At 44.4% G+C, this 21,619-nt stretch overlaps 1 protein-coding gene across 3 annotated transcripts in view; it reads right to left on the bottom strand.

Moving 5' to 3' along the window:
* The window catches only part of PHLPP1 (PH domain and leucine rich repeat protein phosphatase 1), a 160,151-nt gene that overhangs the window by 116,521 nt on the left and 22,011 nt on the right, over window positions 1–21,619 (bottom strand). The window lies entirely within an intron of this gene.

Here is a 21,619-nt window from a genome sequence, read left to right as displayed (position 1 = left end):
GTTTGCACAGACGCGGCGCTGCGGGTTGCAAACGTGCCTCCCACACGGATCACGCTTGCAACCAGAGCATCCACTCCATCAGTTTCAAAGTTTCTGACCTGGCGATATATCGTGAATCATTATGTGTGTTAGGGCTGGGTGATATATTGTCCAAAACCATTTTCAAGTCCGTATCATGATACTGTTTTCATAATTTTTGACCTGGCAATATACTGCAAATCATGATGGAAGTCTGTGTGTGTGTCTTGCAAAAATCACAATGTGGGGGGAACTGCCTCTACCTAGCTCCATCCTTATTTCAGACATTGAAATATCATATTGCGATGTTTAGCTGATGATGTTTTATGAAGTTGGATACCAGATATCTCCCAGCCCTAATCTTGTCCACCTTCCTTTGGGTAGTGGGGTAGAATGAAGCAGAAAAGGGAAAAAGCAGAAAGCGAAATTAACAATTCAGAAGGTAGGATCCGGTTCGAACTTCTGTCATTCACGAACAGGAGAAGGAGTAATTGCCACATGGTTTCGGCAACATTCAACAGAATGTTGAAACAAACCATCACACATTTTGTACGGAGCAGTGACCATGGGCCAACTTCATAGCAGGGAAGCCTTGCCCTCCTTCTAAAGCCAGGGGGCGGTTTAAATGTAGCCTCAGCAGGGCTGTCTCGGCAAAATATTGTGCCATTGTACGCAACTGTCTTTCACAAGACCCAAGTGTGACCTGTTCCACTCCTCAGAATCTCTCCAGATGACAGGTTTGTTTTGAGGCATCGTGAATACCAATGTACCATTTGTTGGGAGGACAGATTTCTGGCCCCTGCAAGGCAGTGCTTCAGTGGCATGGAGAAAGTACCCCCCCCCCCCGCCAAGCATTCTGAGTTAATATACAGCCGGGGGCAGGGGGAGAATACAAGCACATGCCTAAATTGTGACTGCAGCATGGAAAAAGGCTACTCCCAGCTATCTCAATAAGTGTCTCAAGAATTTATTATTGTAGCCAATACATGTCCTACTCAGAGTAGACCCACTGAAATTAAGATATATAACTGACACAGTTCTGTTAATTTGAATGTGTTTATTCTGAGTAGGAGTAACAACAACAACAACAACAATACGAATAATAATTGTACCCTGCCCGTCTGACTGGGTTGCCTAACCACTCTGGGCGGCTTCCAATAATTATAAAAGCATAACAAAACATCAAAAATGGAAAACTTCCCTATACAGAGCTGTCTTCAGATGTCTCCTAAAAGGTGGATAGTTATTTATTTCCTTGAAATCTGATGAGAGAGCATTCCACAGGGCAGACACCACTACCAAGAAGGCCCTCCGTCTGGTTCCCTGTAACTTTACTTCTCGCAGAAGGCCCTCACAGCTAGATCTCAGTGTCTGAGCTAAACGATGGGGGTAGAGATGCTCCTTCGGGCATACAGGGCCAAGCAGGGTTTAGCTAACTACAACCCTTATTGGATGGCAACTGGTAATTGAGAACCACAGCTCCCAGCATCCACACCTGTGCCGTTCTAGAAATACAGTTGCTTACGTATTTCCTTAGCTTAAGGATTCTGGGCCCCAAAGGAACAGAGCAGGAACTGGAAAGAGAGATGGAAGGATTAGAAACAGCAGAAAAAAATTGGTTGAGGAAAAACCATGGGGGAGTCACCATATGCCACAGATTACAAAGCGACTGCACGTGATCATTAATGAGGAAACGGGGTTTTGTCAGACACGCAAGCTGCAGCGACAGCGCAGTACTGCATTCCTGTCAATTAATGCACAGGTTGACAGAAGAGGATTGTGGGAAAGAGGAGCAAAACTTTAGGAGGCGAGCAGGGTCCGCCACAGAAAAAGGAGGATGGCATCCATTTTACTCAAGCATCTGTCTTGCAGCAATAGGAATAAGGCTGAGAGTGAAGCTGGATTATGGCAGCATCAGCATCTGGGCCATAAATACACTAGACACTTGGCGAAGGAAGAATTTCAAGCAGGAAGGGAATGACCGGGAGAAATGGGATTAGAACACTTGCTACCAGAGGCTCACAACTCCTAAGGAAGCAGGGAGGAACCTTGGTTCTCAAACTTAATCCATTCCGGAAGTCCGTTGCAAAACCAAAGCGTTCCAAAACCAAGGCGTGCTTTCCCATAGAAAGTAATGAAAAATGGATTAATCCATTCCAGACTTTTAAAAACAACCCCTAAAACAGCAATTTAACATGAGTTTTACTATCTAACAAGACCACTGACCCATAAAATGAAAGCAATAAACATTATACAGTGGTACCTCAGGTTAAGTACTTAATTCGTTCCGGAGGTCTGTTCTTAACCTGAAACCGTTCTTAACCTGAAGCACCACTTTAATGGGGCCTTTTGCTGCCACTGCGCGGCTGGAGCCAGATTTCTGTTCTCATCCTAAAGCAAAGTTCTTAACCTGAGGTACTATTTCTGGGTTAGCGGAGTCTGTAACCTGAAGCGTATGTAACCCGAGGTACCACTGTACTGCAGTCACACAATCAATCAATCAGTAGCTGAACTGGGTTCCACACAGTAACAAAAACAAAACAAAAATGCCAAATAAATAGCAAAAACAGACAGACCTCAGTGTAACACTTAAAAGGGAAGTGTGGCACTCAAAATGGAACACATTTGACTTCCGAAAAAAGTTTGCAAACCAGAACACTTACTTTCAGGTTTGCAGTGTTTGGGTTCTAAGTTGTTTGAGTACCAAGGCATTTGAGAACCAAAGTACCACTGTACTGTGTACAATAAGGTTAAGTTATAGCGCAGGAGCAGAGAACCTGTGGCCACCTAGTTCTAGACACTGTGGCATCAATCTCTCTCCTACACCAGCTTCCCAATTTGAAACCTTTCAAACCTTTGAAAGGCACCTAAAGTGATGAGATGCAGCTGGCTCTGCAAACAAATCCATTAGCAACTGCAACCAAAAACTACGCTCATGTCAAATGATCCAGCTGGACTGGAGGGTTACAGATCTGCATACACACAGATGGAGACCATGAAGGGAAGAAAAGGACCATATTCATGAGGTTATATAGGGTTTTTACACATATGAACTGGGAGCAGTTGCAACTTCAGCTGCAACAGGCCCAGAGAGAGAGAATATACGGTAGGTATATATCACGAGAGCTATAAACTATGTGGATTTTGCAGGGAAAAAATTCAATACCTCAGTGGTGTTTTTTAAAATAAAGTACAAGAGACCAACACAGTCCCTGTTAAGGAAAGCAAGTGAAAGGTGTGCTATGCCTACCAATTTGTTCCCAGCTTTTCCCTACCAGGAGCGGAAAAGTTTTGTTGCTGTTTTCTTTTTTTTTAAAACCAAGTTTGTAAGTGCCCAACCGAGTTTTTCTCAAACTACACAGAAAGAAGTGAAACCAGAAAGGAAAGAGCTTGGAATTGATAGGAGAGGGCAGGTTCCAAAGGGGCCAGGGCCACATAAAATAGGGTTGCATGCAGCCCACCTGTGATATAATATTTAGGTGGGGGTGCCCAGGTATAAAATACATCAGAGTGAGGTTCTCAGTGACGTAGGACCCTGCAAAGAAACCCTGCAACAGAGCAGACAGCCCTGTCTGACACTCCACCAAGACCTCCGGCTTGCTTGCTAAAAAGATTTCTCTTTCCAGTTGCCACACATTTCACACTGTAAAAAAAAGGGGTGAAATGCAATGCACTAGACACACAAGTTATTATTGGAAGTCTTGCAGCTAGCCATGAGAGGGGGTTGGTAGGGTGGAAATGAAGATGAAAGCAGCAAAGGGGAAGAAAGGCAGAGACTTGGAGAAGAAGAATGGCCTGCTCTCAAGGACTGAAGCGTCCCCCTTTTACCCCTACTAGCAGGAGAGAACACAGGAGACATTCATTCTAAAAGAGAGAGCAGCACAATAGCTGTTTGTTGTGATCCGTTTTACAATGAAGCATTTATCTAAAAGCACAGCAAGCAATGCTGACAAAAATTGGGATGCCATGAGACAAGGGCTGGAAAAACACAGCCCACGAAAGGAGGGGCAGAGAGAGCTGGGGGGTGGGGGTGGGATCAAACCCATTGAAGGACATACTAGAAATACACTGGACCACGGCCTACTTCCATCAGTTAGAGTCAACAAGCTTTGTTACATCCTCTGCCCATCACCCCAAATTCAGCCAGGAGTCACCCATTTCTTTATCACCCAAATGACACGTGGAGAAGTGTAGCAAACTAGGTCTATCTCTAACCATCCAATAAGTGTGCATAAAAGAGCCAGGGTAGAGCAGGGACGCAGGTGGCGCTGTGGGTTAAACCACAGAGCCTAGGACTTGCCAATCAGAAGGTTGGCGGTTCGAATCCCGGTGACGGGGTGAGCTCCCGTTGCTCGGTCCCTGCTCCTGCCAACCTAGCAGTTCAAAAGCACGCCAAAAAGTGCAAGTAGAGAAATAGGTACCGCTCCGGCGGGAAGGTAAACGGCGTTTCCGTGTGCTGCTCTGGTTCGCCAGAAGCGGCTTAGTCATGCTGGCCACATGACCTGGAAGCTGTACGCCAGCTCCCTTGGCCAATAAAGCAAGATGAGCGCTGCAACCCCAGAGTCGACCACAACCGGACCTAATGGTCAGGGGTCCCTTTACCTTTACCTTTAGAGCAGGCTTTAAGCACGGCACTTCTTCAACCTGATCGGTCCTTAGATGCTGGCAGACTCCTTTCAGCCCCGGCCACCATAGGCAACAGTCAGGGACAATGGGAATTTAAATTCAACATTTAGAAGACCACAAGTCCCCTATCGCTGCTGTATGCTACCCTGAGCTCCTTGGGGGAATGGCAGGATTAAAAAAAATATGTAACACATCCATATAAATATTTTTTTATTTATACCCCGCCCTTCCTGGTTCAGAAAACCAGGCTCAGGGCGGCCAACAACAAATTTAAAACAATTATAATACAACATAGAAGCAGCATAAAATACAGTATAAAAGCATGAATAACAATAAAATTCAAAGTTCAAAAATCAATTTGGGGGAAATCCACCCAATAAACATTAGATAGTCACCAGGGCTAGCTGGCTGAATTAGTCCTACTTGGGCCAGCGAGGAGGCCAGGGGAGAATTAGTTGTGGGGTCCCAGAGCAGGTAATCTTCATAAAAGGGGAGGGGGGGGAGAAAAGGGAAATAAAATTCAAATTAAAGGCCAGGCGGAATAACTCTGTCTTACAGGCCCGGCAAAAGGAGGTTTAATCCTGTAGGACCCTAGTCTCATGGGATAGAGCATTCCACCAGGGTGGAGCCATCACTGAAAAGGCCATCACTGAAAAGGCCCTGGCCCTGGTGGAGGATAGTCTGACTTCCTTAGGGCCCAGGACCTCTAAACTATGATTATTCATGGACCTTAAAGTCCTCTGCGGGGCATACCAGGAGAGGCGGTCCCGTAAATATGAGGGCCCTAACCCACAAAGGGCTTTAAAGGTCAAAACCATAACGATTCTTATGACCATGTTACTATTGCAGATATCCCAACAACTACAGTTATTTCAATATGAGCCTCTTGTTATCAAATGACGAACAGGAATAGCCAGTTAAAAAAATTCAATCACCGAAAGGCGTATAAGAGCTGCTGTATGGCTGCTAGATAGACCAGGGGTCTGATTCGGCATAAGGCTGCTTCACAGAGTAAAGGTAAAAAGGTAAAGGACCCCTGGACAGTTAAGTCCAGTCAAAGGTGACTATGGGGTTACGGTGCTTATCTCTCTTCAGGCTGAGGGAGCTGGCATTTGTCCACAGACAGCTTTCTGGGTCAGGTGGCCAGCATGACTAAACCGCTTCTGGTGCAACGGGGCAGCGTGATGGAAACCAGAGCACACGGAAACGCTGTTCACCTTCCCGCCGCAGCGGTACCTATTTATCTCCTTGCACTGGTATGCTTTCGAACTGCTCTGTTGGCAAGAGCTGGGACTGAGCAACGGGAGCTCACTCCATCACGGGGACTCAAAACGCAGACCTTCTGATCGGCAAACCCAAGAGGCTCAGTGGTTTAGACCATAGCGCCACCCGCCTCATTTTACCATAGAGTTAACCAGTGGGAATATGGGAAGAGCCAATGTTTGCAAAACTAAGTGGTTTAATAAGACCAAATCCAACTCCACTGCCACAGTCACCCAATGCCACATGGTATGCTTATAGTCAAAGGCTCCACATACACATGCCTCTGGAATAAAAAATGGTTAATTAAGGAGGTTAACAGAGGAGACACAGAGTCCAGCATTAAGCAAGAACCTTGGATGTCTTCTAAGTCAACCTCTGCTCAATACCAGAAATTCCACCTTCTAGGCCTGGTTCCAGCCCTTTCAAGAGCAACAGAGAAGAAGTCTACTTCATTTTTTATTGCAAATGTTTTATGCTATTTATTTCAAAATGGTGGCTTAGCCAGCAGACGTTGAGCAATCCATAGCTCTTCGCTGCCTCCAACTTTCCCATCTCTTAACCCAGGTTACTTGGAAGTGGGTCTGAAAAGCTGTGGAAATCAGGTCAGAAAGCTACATTTCCATGTACACTGAGCCAAACTTGGTTTCCTCACTCTCTCGAAAGCTGCCTCGTTACTACCCAAGTCTATTTAATACTAACAGCCTCTTCAGCCTACTTAAAGAGAAAAGGCTACACTGAAGCCACATACCACAACATGGAACCCAGGGATAACATTATCCCCGATTACATCATGCACTTACTCAGCAGAAGGGAAACCTTAAAAACAAAACAAAAAAACCCCAGTGTGGCTAGAGGAAAAAGCAAAAGGATTTTCATAAGCATAGTCAATGTTTTCTTTTTAAAAATTAAGCAACCCTTTAAAAAATTTAGCAATTCAAACAGATAGCATCTCAAATTCAAGTCTTTTGCCCTACACAGCTCAAAATAGGCTGAGGAATTCACACATGCTAATTTTAAGTGTGTGTGAGAGTGCATGTGCAAAAGTCCCAGAGCAATTAACAGTCATATTGAGAAAGACTCAAAAACCCTACTACCCCGCCTTACTTCCAATTCACTTTAAAATATAAACCTGAAACTAAATGCAAAATAACTTCTGTGTGGTTGAAAAGCCTGTGAAAAGAAAGACTGAATTTCACCTAATTGTAGCAATTGCATACACTGCATCTATACAAATTGAGTGTGTGTGCGTGTATGTGTAATGTGTTTATATGTGTGTATTTTCAATACATATTGAAAAACTATATTTACATAATATGCAGGCTTAGCTACCACTGAACTGTTCACAGGCTGTATCATTCAGAAATTGTACAGAACTGTTCCTTTTCCTTGGGAAAAAACAGCAGGGATTAGAAAAGGAACTGTGGATTTCACAGAAAACTTGGTACTAGCGGGGTGCCTGGTGCTGTCTGGGATTTGTTACATGCCCGAAAAATATTGAGGTTCATAACCCAACGCACACAAAAAAATAATAATCGGGTGAAGTGTGTTTTCGGTCCGCCATCTTGATTCAAAGGGGGACCTGGCATCCAAACATCAACAAATACCCCCACCCTATCGCAGGAACCCTCGTGCCAAGTTTGATGACAACATCTTGAGTGTCACTTCTAAATGTGAAATGCCTGTCCTGCTGCACTTGGGAGCCCCCTCTGCTTATTCCGCTTAGCCAGGGATCTGGACTTCTCCTTCAATGTCCTGCCCTCATGGCACAAGCGTTAATACATGGGGGAATGATCCTTGCCCTACACCCATGATCACTCAGTAGTTTCTTCTGTACATAACGGCTCATTCTCACCAGATGAATGAAATGTGTGCTATTTGTCTCTGGTATACAGTGGTACCTACGCTTCAGGTTACATACACTTCAGGTTACAGACTCCGCTAACTCAGAAATATTACCTGGGGTTAAGAACTTTGCTTCAGGATGAGAACAGAAATCGTGCTTCGGCGGTGCAGCAGCAGCAAGAGGCCCCATTAGCTAAAGTGGTGCTTCAGGTTAAGAACAGTTTCAAGTTAAGAACGGATTTCCGGAACGAATTAAGCACTTAACCCGAGGTACCACTGTATATTAAAAAAATGCAGCAATGCAATTAAGAAACGAATTGGGAAGCAATATATTCTCGCCCTTTTGGCCACCGATAGCTCCTCAATCTTCAGCGAATGAAGAGGAGCTATGACCAGCAGCTAGCAAAGCTTTCATCCAGCCAGCTAGGGAGGTGCAAGCAGTGCAGAGAAACAAACACAACAAACGGCTTTAAACTTTAGACATGGGCGCTCAGCAAAGCGATAAGCTCCATCAGAATTTCATGCCATAAATATCCTTCCCAGCCGTCTCAACTGTTTCAGCAGGGGGATTCTCTCTGCCTTGGTTGATTCTTCATCCATCCACGTGGTTGGATGGCACTGTGCCCAGACACAAATTGGTCTGTTACCTTTTGGCATTATCCACCTTCCAGAGCAGGGAAGGGGGTGGGGGTGGGTGGGATGAAGACAACCAAACAGGAAATAAGAGTCCTGCCTAGAGACATTCTCCTTCGAAAGCCACAGCAGGTGCAGAGGGAGAGAATATAAAAAAAGATATTTGCACATGGGAAAATACATTGAGGCACTGGAGGCTATTATATACACTAGAGAAAATGCGCTGGGAGATCTTTCCAAAAAAGTCCCCCCCCCAAAAAAGCATAAACAGGTGCATAGCGTGCATGCATCTGACATGCTTACGACAGTCACTAATATCCAGAATTGGTGGTGTGACTTAATCAACCCTTATTTACATTCCTAGGAAAGGCAGATAATGTGTGTTTGTGTGCATGCATGCGTTAGAGCTGATGATATATGGATACATCATCCAAAACTGGCCTGAACTCCAGATTGTGATATCCGTTTCATAATTTTTGACCTGGCAATACATCATGAGTCATGATGTGTGTGACTGCATTCAAGCACATGTGTGTAACAATCTGCATGCCCATGCATTGTATTCCTGTGAATCTTTTTAAAATCTCTGAGTAGGTATAACACTTCATCTAGAGAGTGATCATACAACATTTTCTTTTAATGTTCTGTTTAAAAAGGGAGGTAGGGTAAAGGTAACATGGGAAAAAGTTCATTGGCTAATTGCAAGCAAGAAACTCTTAACTAAAAACAGCTTCCTGGCATGTTTTTAATTACAGTAGAACCTCTACTTACGCCCGATCCAAGTCGCAACCGTGGCAAACCTGGAAGTAAATACCGGGTTTGCAGTGGTTCACGCACACACAGAAGCAGCTTCTGCCATTTGCACACGCGCACAACGGCGCTTCTACCAGTGACCTGTTTCACCTAAAGGACGGGCCGCCGGAACGGATTATGGTGGTAAGTAGAGGTTCCACTATATTTGGTATGGTGGGGTGGGGGTTGGAGATCAGTTTTTCTTTTTCCTGTACAATGCCACAATCCTCAGAAGTGGCCACAGAGCTACAACTTTGCTCTAGAATCCTGCAGAATTATGCAAGATGTGGATACCTGCCATGTGATCCACTAGGCCATTCAGCCAAAGCTAATTACACTGATTAAAGGTAATACAGGCAGCAACATCTAACTAGGCATGTCCAATTTCGGGGGCCTAATCCAGCCCACTGGTTGGTTTAATCCAGCCCCTGTGGCAGTTTATTTCCTGGGGTAAAATCCAAAAAAAGCCTTGACAGCTTCAATCCTAAAAAAAAAGCTCAACAACTTAGGGGCAAAATCCTAAAAAAAAAGCTCAACGGCCCTTCACTTCATCAAATCTGGCCCTCTCTGTAAAAAGTTTGGACACCACTGATCTAACCCATCCTTCCAAAGTTAAGACAGAGGAGCATAGTTTCAGTCTCCAACTACAATCCCCCGCCCTGCTGGTTGCGGTTCTTCATGAGCCAATAAAAGCCCTTGGTCAATTAATGGGAAACCACTTGAAAAGTGATATGGGAAGATCCCAAGGTTTAGCCAGCTAAAACGTGGAAGTGGATAGAGGGACAGAGGAAGACAGGCTTAAAGCTGAAATAACTAGATCACAATGTGCTTTCAAGCCTACTTCTATAATTTGACCAAAATTAATTTACAGCCACCTTAGACTGCACAGCTCCTGCTTTAAGAGGCATTTGAGAACTGTTCAGGGACTCCTAAAGGTTTGAAAACTCATTGCTGTAGCACACAGTCCACTCAGCAACAGCTGGCACAGGGGACAGGGGGGCGGGGGGCGGGGAGGAAATTGTGCCTGCTGGTCTCATTCATTCGCTTTCAGATAGGTTTTTCATGCTACAGGGGTGCCGTTGCCATTTCAGGCTATACACCAGGCATCCCCAACCTGTGGCCCTCCAGATGTTTTGGCCTAGAACTCCCATGATTCCTAGCTAACAGGACCAGTGGTCAGGGATGATGGGAATTGTAGTCCAGAACATCTGGAGGGCTGAAGGTTGGGGTGCCTGCTATACACAAACACACACACACACACACACAACCTCCTGCATGACTCTAAGTGGAAACTGTCTATACAACAAGCATGCACAACCTACCAGGCCATGAACTACAGATCACACACACATTTATTGGCATTTAAACCTGCAGCACTGGAAAGAAAATACAGAACCTTCCATGTTACAATGATTTTTTTAAAGCATTTGTTGTGCCTGTTTGAGTCAGCTGTGCATCATCCAACATAAGAAAAAATAGGAAGGAATTTGGACATCTTTTTTCGAGGCTCACGCTCAAGTGTCATCAGCCAAGTATACATGTTATTTTCCCCAGTTCATGTGCCGGAAAACACCACAACCCACCTCGTTCTTCCTCCCTTGTCCTCCCTTGTTTGTAAATGTTGTCTTATCCACATCAAATTCCCCCTCCTCCTTTTGATTTCATTCTCAACATTAAAATCAAAAGCAAAACACTTCTGATCCACACAGTCCACAAGGTCCTGTGCTCTTTTACGACTGTATGTTGTCAATCACCTGGAAGACCACAACGGGCAAGCAGATGGATTGCAATGCACAGATCACAAGACACAGGGGCCAGTTTCTACTCAATGGTGAGAGAGTTACTGTCGTAGAGGGAATGCCGCCCACACGGTTTCTGTCTGTACTGCTTTGCTTGTGCCTCCGCACCCTTCATGCCCCAGCATTATGCCACACAAACGTAAATCCATTTCATAAGGCCACAGGCCTTATTATTTGTCCAGGCATGAACACCCATGAAGCTTCATGCAACCTAGTTTGGAGATTCTACCCTGCTACATACTTTTCCTCCTGCAGGGTGCATGGCACAGGCCCCGAGGTGGAGACAAACTTGTTTTGCAGGTTCAAATACGCACAGACACCTCTCCTATTGTATTGTCACAAGGAGGAGTGGGCAAGCCAAGAAAGCAAGGTTTAATCCTACTTTAAAAAAACCACACACACACATACACAAGAAACATCTTACCACCGTGCTGGCTTGGACCCAAGCAATTCAACCTGCTTATCTACATCAGAGGGTGCTAGGAAGAACCTTCATTTGAGTCAGCATGCTGCCACTACATTACGACATCAACATCGAGCATAATCCCCACTATACTGAGCAGAGTTAAGTATTCTGTAAAATCCAGAACAGCTATAAATAAGGAGTCATCGGACACCAATGGAGGGAATGATGGTTCTTCACTTCCTAGTGCTCATAGAACTTTTATTTAGGAGCAAAACACTCACTCCTGCAGCTTCCCACTGGAGCTTATTCCACTACACACACACACCCTGGGGGGGCCCTGACCGATTCCCCTAGCTGGCATTGCAGTGTAATTGAAGAAAGGCAAGGCTCAAGAGCAGGGGACAGCAAACTTTTTCACCCGGTCCACTGTCCCTCAGACCTTGTGGGGGGCCGGACGATATTTGGGGGAGGGAAAATAAACGAACTCCTATACCCCACAAGTAACCCAGAGGTGCATTTTAAATAAAAGGACACATTCTACTCATGTAAAAACACGCTGATTCCTGGACCGTCCGCAGGCCGGATTTAGAAGGCGATTGGGCCGGATCCAGACCCCGGCCCTTAGTTTGCCTACCCATGCTCAAGAGGATGCGTGATACAACCGACGACCACACCAGCACAAGTTACTGGCACAGAGGAGCAATGTTAGAAATTAGCCAGGCGCATTCTGCAACTGGCACAGGTCCAATTGCGACCATGTGAAGATCTCTCTGGGCAACTGGGGAAAGCAAAATGTCACTTAGAGAAGGATCTGACATGCTATCATTGAAGCTTGGTTTTGTTTTATTTTGGACTGTTTTATTTGTTATTTTCATGTAAGCCGCCTGGGTTCTTAAGAGAGCCACCATTAGGCAGCTGAGATGACACTGGGCTACATAAACCCACAGTATGATAGGATGTATGAAGCTGTCTTATCCTAATAGCCCTTTAAGTGACTGCCTAGTTGTTGTGCTGGAAGCAAACCGAGACAGATACACACATTTCATTATAGAAACTGACCCTCTTAGGACAAGAGACCAAATGCATTAATTTCTGATGCAGCTTCATGATGATATACACGCCTAATTAAAATGCAATATAGAGAGCTACGTGGGAACTGCTATACCCAAATTATGGCACACAAAATATCTCAAGTGCAATGTGTTCGCCAGCGGTGGCTCTACCACAAATCACGTAAAACATTAGAAGCATTCAAATATGTGACACTTCTCTACAGCTCTCTCAGCTAGCCCATGATTTGTATGGCCTTCACGGCAGCTGCACACCTCTCTTCTCTCACTTTGAGCAGAGGAATACTGTCTTTTTGGGTCCAGGGGGGAGGAGAAAAGAAAACAGGGCATGAAAAGATTGCAATGCTATTTTTTAAAAATAAAATAAAATTAAAAGCATTAACCATTAGAGGCAGACATTTCCACAAACAATATTTATGAAAGTTTCCTAGATGCTTGGAGAGTTATTCTTCAGTCTGCCCAGACCAAATTTTCCTAGGAAGTAGGAAGTAAGGGCTTTAAAGCAGTATTCAACGCCAGCCTTCCTGTGTTCTTTCCACCACTCCAAAAAATAAAAAAACTAAAAAAAATCAAACACCCAATTTATCCTTGTTTTCAAGGAACGCCAGATCTAATTTCCTGGGCTGCCTGGCAACAGGGTTTATTACATTTGTAATCTCTCCTTGAATCTGCATTTCCCCTCCTCCCTGGTCCTTCTTAAATCCCCTCGTGAGTTCTGAAACAGCTGATATTGTTAGCCTTGGCTTTTTATTAATAAACCCTCAGCCTCTCTCAAAAAATTCTCCTCTTCTTAAAAAAATTCTTTCATTTAGGGAAACATCTCACTGACCAGCCTCTGTTCTTAAACCACATAAAACATTACACTGCACTTCACACAAAACAGACTCCAATTAGCTTTTTATAAAAATACAGTTGATGTGGGTTGTTCGTTTTTTGATTTTAAAAAAAAAAAGCCAAAAGCCGTTGCGCTTGCTTAAGTGCACAGAGAAAAAACTACTCCAGGCCAATAAATGGCAACTTTGTTTTAATGAGCAAAAACCTCCCTCAAGTCAACAACAAACAATAGTCGTCTGATGTAAAAAGAAACAGAATCACAGAATTGTAGAGTTGGAAGGGGTTCCGAGAGTCATCTAGTCCAACCCCCTGCAAATTCAGAAATCTCAACTAGTTCATGCATGACAGATGGCTATCCAACCTCTGTTTAAAAACCTCCAAGGAAGACGAGTCCAACACTCTTACCATCAGAAAGTTCTTCTTGATGTTTAGCCGGAATCTCCTTCTTTGTAACTTGAAGCCATTGGTTCGAGTCCTAACCTCCAGAGCAGGAGAAAACAAGCTTGCTCCAGCTTCCATGTGGCAGCCTCCTCTTATCCAGACTAAACATACCAAACTCCCTCAAACATTCCTCATAAGGCTTCGTTCCAGACCCCTAATCATCCAAGGTTGCCCTCTGCAGACGTTCCTTCTTAAACTGTGGCACTGTAATGCAGCTGTGGTCTGACCATGGCAAAACAGAGTTAATACTATGGCTTCTCTTGATTGGGGATCTATATTTCTTTTGATGCAGCCTAGAATAGCATTAGCCTTTTTTGCTGCTGCATCACACTATTGACTCTTCATGGAGGACCCCCTTCAGGAGGGTCCTTTTATTCTCAAGGAGAGGCTATGGAGGAGGGGAGGGCAAGGAACAGGATAGCTAACTTGGGATCCAAGACTTTTAGCTTCCCAGTAGTCAACTCAAATTCATCAAGTAATGGAAAGTTAAGCTCTAGCTCATTCGGTAGAGAGTGAGAGTGTTTCCGAGCACAATTCAAAGTGTTGGTGCTGACCTTTAAAGCCCTAAACGGCCTCGGTCCAGTATACCTGAAGGAGCGTCTCCACCCCCATCATTCTGCCTGGACGCTGAGGTCCAGCGCCGAGGGCCTTCTGGCGGTTCCCTCATTGCAAGAAGCAAAGCTACAGGGAACCAGGCAGAGGGCCTTCTCGGTAGTGGCGCCCGCCCTGTGGAACGCCCTTCCAGCAGATGTCAAAGCGATAAACAACTACCTGACATTCAGAAGACATCTTAAGGCAGCCCTGTTCAGGGAAGTTTTTAACGTGTGATATTTTACTGTATTTTTGGTTTCTATGGAAGCCGCCCAGAGTGGCTGGGGAGGCCCAGCCAGATGGGCGGGGTATAAATAATAAATTATTATTATATTATTATTATTTATCTCAGGGTCCTGCGTTGGCCAAAAGATTCCTGCCTAGCAGGCATTGGGCTAGGTGACTCTTCTGTTCCCCATTCCAACTCTGATTCTATGAAACAGCCCAAGAGTGGTGCACATGGAGACCACAGGCTGCATTCTTGACACTTTTACATGAGAGCATTCACACAATAACAAGGAGAAGACTGGCTGCATGGGTCAGTGGCGTTCGCCCCCACCCTGCTTCAGTACGTCCACTGTTACCCAGCATCTGCAAATGTTAGAGAAATGACTAGTCCATCATATTAAGAGTTGCCGCCAGCAGAATCTAAACGCATTTCCTCCTGGAGGTCCCCAGAGAAACCACACACCCCACCTATTTCCTCTCTTACTTTCAAGAGTCAGAAGTGGCCTGTTGCTTTAGGCAGAGACTGGATGCAAGGCAGATTACAGGCACAGGGTGTTCCTTAGAAAGTGAAATACTGACAGCAGAGCTACAGCCCTAGATATTGCTTTCCCTTCCTCTTCCCAGCTCTGGTTTGCGTTCAGTGTAGAACACAAGAGGCAGCTCATGCTAATGTCAATTCAACATCTGTTTCTTAGGAAGTTAATCCCTCTATCATCTACTTCATATAAAAATAAAAATTATGCATTATCCTCATCAGACATCTCACACAACCCCTACAGCAGTCATAAGAACAACAACAACAACAACAATAATAGTAATAATATTTATACCCCGCCCCCCAATCTGGCTGGGTTTCACCAGCCACTCTGGGCGACTCCCAACAGAACATTTAAAACACCCTAAAACATCAAACATTAAAAACTTCCCTAAACTTCCCTAAAAATCAAATAAAAGCATAATGCAATAAAAATAATGCAATGAATCTTGGAAATGCAGCCCAGCAGAAAACCCCAACACAAAACAAGGACAACAAAGCACAATTCACAGCAGCAAACCCAGAGGAACTTTTATGCAATGCCAGAGGGTGAACACACAATTATTACAGAGGGACAGGCTTTTAGAATTACAGTGGAACCTTGGTTCTCGAACTTAATCCGTACCAGAAATCCATCCGACTCCTGAAACTGTTCGAAAACCAAGGCGCAGCTTCCGATTGGCTGCAGGAGCCAATTTTATACTTTGCTTTTTATTTCTGTATGTGATAAAACTCCACCGGTCTGTCGAAAAGGCACTGTGGTCCTTATGCGGCCAGTAATTTAGCACAAGAAGAATTCAGAATTAAGTGCAGAAAAGAGAAACCCTGGGTTTTACTTTTTAGGAAAAAAGCAGCAAGTTCCTAGACCTTATGCAACTGTGTGTGTGTGTGTTTACCCCTTCTAGTAGCACCCTGATTCTCCTCCAGGCCTGAAAGTATAAAAGCAATACCTGATGAAGTCTTGGAAGCGAAAGGGGAGCTCAGCAAGATCCCAAAGGTTCAGAGAGAGCAATCCAGAGCACTGCTCAAATCCTCAATCACTAGAAGCTGGATTATGCAAAGTGGTTTAAATACATGTAATTTTGGTTACTCATAATTTCACTTCGCATGGCGCAGAATTGATTTTTTTTTTTAAAGGGAACAAGTACACATAATCCTCCTTACAAAGTGCATTGAAAACACAGGTGTGTTGACAATGATCAAAAGGACTGAGGTGTATAAAATGAAAACATTAGAGTCCAACTTCGCTCTACTGAAACCCTTCTCTCACTCCATTCTGTTTTACGTCATTACGAAAAGCTGCCCGCCATCTTGTAATGGGATCCAGGCTAGAGGAATAGAATCAGGATTTTTAAAATCAACTAACAGGCTTCCTTTTCTTGTATATTCTTCCTGTAGAATTCATTCACGGCATCAAGTGTTTGGCCTTACAGTTGAAACAAACAGCTCACCACTTGATGTGCACGGAAGATTATATATACACACAAAACACACGTATATCTTCAAGTCAATAATCAATAATATACAGTTATAATTACACTGTGTGATCCAATGAAGTCTTCCATACTCTCCAAAGTAATCAGTTCCCATAGGACTAGTGTAGGAAAGATCTCAACGACAGAATGTTGCGCTATGGATCAAACGAAGGAAAGAGATATGCACACTAAGAAACTGGGGAGAGAATCTAAATATAAATTCTTCGCTTGCCTACAAAACCTTTCACTCAGAAGACCTGTATTCTACAGAAACAACACAGACCACCCCACCTCTCACAAGATAACAGGACAGACAAAATGTTCACAATGGCCATACCATATCCTGTACTCCATTGGGTGTGTCAATAAATAAAAAAAAATAGTCCTCTCCTTCAGAAAGAAAACCTGGAGATCTTCCAAGCGTTGGAGGTAAAGCGGGGGAGGGGGGAAGAGGGAGGAAGGCAAAGAACAGGCTTCAGGGGCCTTTTATACCAACAAACAAAGCAAATCCTCACAGGACAAATTTCGGGTACAATGTTCTCTCTCAGTTTTAAACAAAACAAATTAGAACAATTGCAGCTTCAGTTTGTAACCCAAGATGCAGACTTATTCCTGTCAGGACTGTGAGAGCTATACTTGCAGGAGGAACCAACAAAAAACCTAAACTGAGTAATAAATTGAGACCAATTTTATCAGGTTGCAAGTTCAATCCACACTTGCTTAATTATCAGAGTTACTCCGCTTCTGTGGAGTTACTGTAAACGGGCACCGAGTCAAAATACTAAAAGATGACATTTCCCCAACCAAGAGTGGCAGTATTTGTGTATTAAACAGCAAATCCGTGGTTTCAATTTCATATATTCAGTAGGTCACCAAAAGATTAAGGTTGGGCAGTATTCAGCTTTTATCACGTTCTCTGTTTTTCTTCAGCCAATTGGCCAGGTGTGCTATGAACTCTACTGCTCGCAGGGCTTAGCCCCAGGCATGAGTTTTCAGCACCAAACACACTGGTGAAGAAACCTCACCTGCAGCATATTTACTGAGAGGAAGTGTTCAGATTAAAATATGACGTTCCTGCACAGATTTGATCCTCGCCACTTACTTTGTTTACAAGCAGGGATGAGGAACCTGAGGCCCTCTAGACATTGCTGAACATATCAGCCCCAGCAGGAGCAATGGGTCCAACCATATCTGGAAGGACACAGGTTTCTTGTTAGCAATGGGTGATGGGAGTTGTAGTGCAACCATATCTGGAAGGACACAGGTTCCCCAACGCTGGTTTATTTTCCTACTAAAAATAACCTCCCAAAAAACCAAACAAACCGGACTTTCCTTACAAGACTTGCTTTCTGAACCTTAACTTTTCCACAGAACCCCTTTCCTCAGCATCCCTCTCGAACGGTGGTTGCCCAAAACTCTTCTCATTATTTACTCACATACTGAGCAATCTGTAAACAGGCCCCAAGGAAGCAGTGGAAGTTTTCATTTAAGCCCAATTCTCCCTACCTTCCCAGAGCACACACACATTTTCTTAAAGGACTTCACTTGCTCACAAACTCAGCCTGCCCTCCCCCTTGTCCACTCCTGAATGTGAGAACTTCCTGCACTCAGAACAACATGAATAGACCTGGCAGCTAGTCAAGGAGATAGTACAGGCCTATGAATGCCCCGAATTCAGCTTCTGTGCAGCCGCTAAATTAAAAGCAATTCAGAGGCTTCACAAAGGCTAGGCTATTTAATGGATTCAGCCTTTTATTTGATAATATAATTAGGCAGCATACAAATGAAAAGGAAAAAAAAGAGGGCTCTTTCCAAGTGTCTGTGCCGAACAAGAATACCCAGTGACTTCTCCCGACACTCTTCCCCATTTCCTCGAGACGATGCCATTATCGCAATCCTGCAATACATTTTTAAAGTCAAGATAGGGTCTGAAGAAAACTTGCAGAATGGGTTCGTGGGCATGTGTTACAACGCTGGCAGGATATTTTGAAAGGCATCCTTCCCCTGTCCCAAAAAGCTCTGAACAAAGTCCTACAAAGGCTTACACACACACACACACACACACACACACACACACACACTTGTCCATTCCTGGTTATTTGGCTAAAATGATGCACAGCCTAACAAGAAACCCTACTTCGTACATTTTTCTAGATCAGAGACAGATGACTTCTGGACTGCGTGCCCTAGATGTGGTACCAGTCTTTAACACACAAACCTCAGCGAGGCAAGAGACCAAGAATTTGAGCTTCCGAGAGAGGGGGGGGAGGAGTGATGGCAATATCTTCAACTGGGTCAACAAGAAGAATCAGAACACCCCAGCAGCCATTTTCCACAGCAAGCCAAAAATGTGCATACATGCTATTACAATGCTGCTCTGCAAGTGACAAAACATGACCATTTTAAACTGTCTACAAGTCAGTCACAAATGCACACTCAACCATACCCTAACCAATTCTACTTGGGATCCAACGGGACATTTAACAGCCATACCTACTCCCGCCACGACATCTGTGCGTTTAGCGTCCTGTTTTGAACTAAAAAATAAATATCACATGTAATGACAAATCTGCTTCCTCATCATGAAAGCAAAACAGGTCACTTGCTGCTGCTTCTCAAAACACAGCTGCCACGCAGGAATCACTCAAAATGGCCTCTCTGTTGTAGCTGTGGCATGAAGCCTGCCACTCAGGTACCACACCTTGCTGTCAGGATCAGCCCCCCATTGTTTGGTTTGTTTCCACAACACAGCCAAAGTTTCCTCAATGTGGACAGAGAGACCAAGAATGCAGTGGTGGGTTGATAAGTGGTGGAAATACAGCTCCTTGTGGACATTTGGCCACAGGTAACAGCCACCACCCGCTGGAATTTTCCGGAAGGTTTCATGGGGCAGTGGCAGCCATAATATGAGGAAAATATATTAATTTCGCTTGAAAAGGAGAGCACTGCTGTCTCAAGAACATGCCCAAGATCACATTGGGTTGATTAATTGCTTCTTCCACAATAGGCCCTACTTCAGTTGAGATGACTAAACTACATAATGCATGCTTATACATGAAGGGAACAATCTGTATTACTAGAGTACAGATGGCAGAAATTCTAACACAACACAATGGCTTAAATACTGCACATGTAGCCTCAAAGAGGCTTGGAATCATAGAACTGTAGAGCTGGAAGAGACCCTAAGGACCACCTAGTCCAACCCTGCAAGGCAGGAATATATGGGGATCAAACCTGCAACCTCGGCATTACAACTGGTCCTGCACTCCTCAAGATTAGGCCTGTTCCCCAGTTTAGAAGTTCAACTGCTTTTAGGCGAGCTAGACGGTAGCAAGTCTGATACAGCAACCTCTCAGAAAGTGATTTAGTGTGACATAGTTAGAAATGCAAATAGGACAGGTACATTCTTGCTCGGCAGTCCAAAAATGGGAGTCTCTCTCTCTCCCTCCCCAAACACTATGCAATTAAATAGTGACATTCAGTGCTTGCCAATTCATTACCTCCCAACTTCTCAGTGGCTGTTCGCAGAGCATGCACTGCCTTCTTATTCAGCCACGTCCTCTGACAAGTTGCATAGGGGGGAATATCTATCCACAAGACACTGTCCGCATGATTTCTAATTCCACCTGCTTTGCAGGGGGATTTTCCAAGTGCCATCTCATGCAGCCCCTTGTTTACAACTTAATGTTTTTAAAAATGTGCAAAGGAACTAAATTACCCACTGAGTGAGGAGTGAGGAATCACAGTCAACAAAGAAGATGAGCAGGGCAGGACCAGCAGGCAGGATCAAGAATTGCCTTGTGTGTTGCTAAAAGCGTACTTATAATCATTGGGTTCCCCTCCCCCACCCCCAAGTTGGCCTTCACACTCACGGAAGGCTCCAATCCAAGTCAAATCCCAACAGGGCTGGGGACTCATGACATCTCCTTCCCGCCACCCCCAAATCTTCTCCAAAGGGTTGGGAGACCTTTCAGAAAGGTGTGAGAAGTGGCAAGGAGAGCTGACTCCTGTTCCACTAACAGAAACCTCCCCTGGATCAAAGAACCTTTCCCCAACACCAGAAAGGGAAACAGCGGAACACCAGTCATTGTTTTCACAAAATATTTACACTTTTGCACTTTCTTAAACTCTTCAAACAGCATACAGTGGAACCTCGTTTCCGGAGGCCCGTTCGTAACACAGAACTAACGTAAGCTGAAGCGCTGCGTCTGCGCGCGGCGCAACTTAGCGTGCCTGCACATGCGCGAGCGGCAAAACCTGCAAGTAACCCATTCCAGTACTTCTGGGTTGCCACGGGACGCAAGACGAAAACAAACAACCTGAAGTGGACGTAACATGAGGTATGACTGTATAAGGCAGCTCATGTTCCTTAAAAGTAGTAGAGGAAGTTCAGTTAGGAGAAGGCACAAAGTAGACCTGATCAAACAGCCCATAAGAATCTGCACCAATAGCCAAGTACAGAATTAAACATGAATATTTATCTATACACTTTTATTGGAAACGCCTGGCCTCTCCAAAGCAGTGCAACATGACCCATCTGAACACTTTTCAAGCTAGTTTCCAGACAAAGTTAGTCACACTTCAGTTCCATTGACTAACACGTGACTAACTTAGTTTGGATCCAATCCATAATAAAAGAGCTCTGCCACAGTGCTCTTTCCCCACACTGACCAGGCAATACCTTCAGGAAGTGCACTACCAGAGCATGAAACCAACAGCCATCTTTCGTTGAAAGGCCCATCAGTAGCAGATATTTAGATGTTTACCATCTCTGAACCTGGGAGGCTCCGTACAGTTGACTAGCAATGACTGATGAACATATCCTCCAAGAATTTATCCCAGGGTTTCCCAAACTTGGGTCTCCAGCTGCTGTTGGACTACAACTCCCATCATCCCAAGCAAGCAGGATCAGTGGCCAGGGATGATGGGAACTGTAGTCCAACAACAGCTGGCGACCCAAGTTTGAGAAACCCTGATTTATCAGGCTTTTAAAGCAGTTTTTGTCACAAATGGTTTATTGGCCTCTTCAAAGTAGTGACAATAACAATTACATAATAAAATGTAAA

This window comes from Podarcis filfolensis (genome assembly GCF_964270895.1).
Source record: "Podarcis filfolensis genome assembly, chromosome: 7".
NCBI lineage: Eukaryota > Metazoa > Chordata > Lepidosauria > Squamata > Lacertidae > Podarcis > Podarcis filfolensis.
Note: the sequence above shows the minus strand (reverse complement) of the source record. Positions and strands in the feature narration are given on the sequence as shown.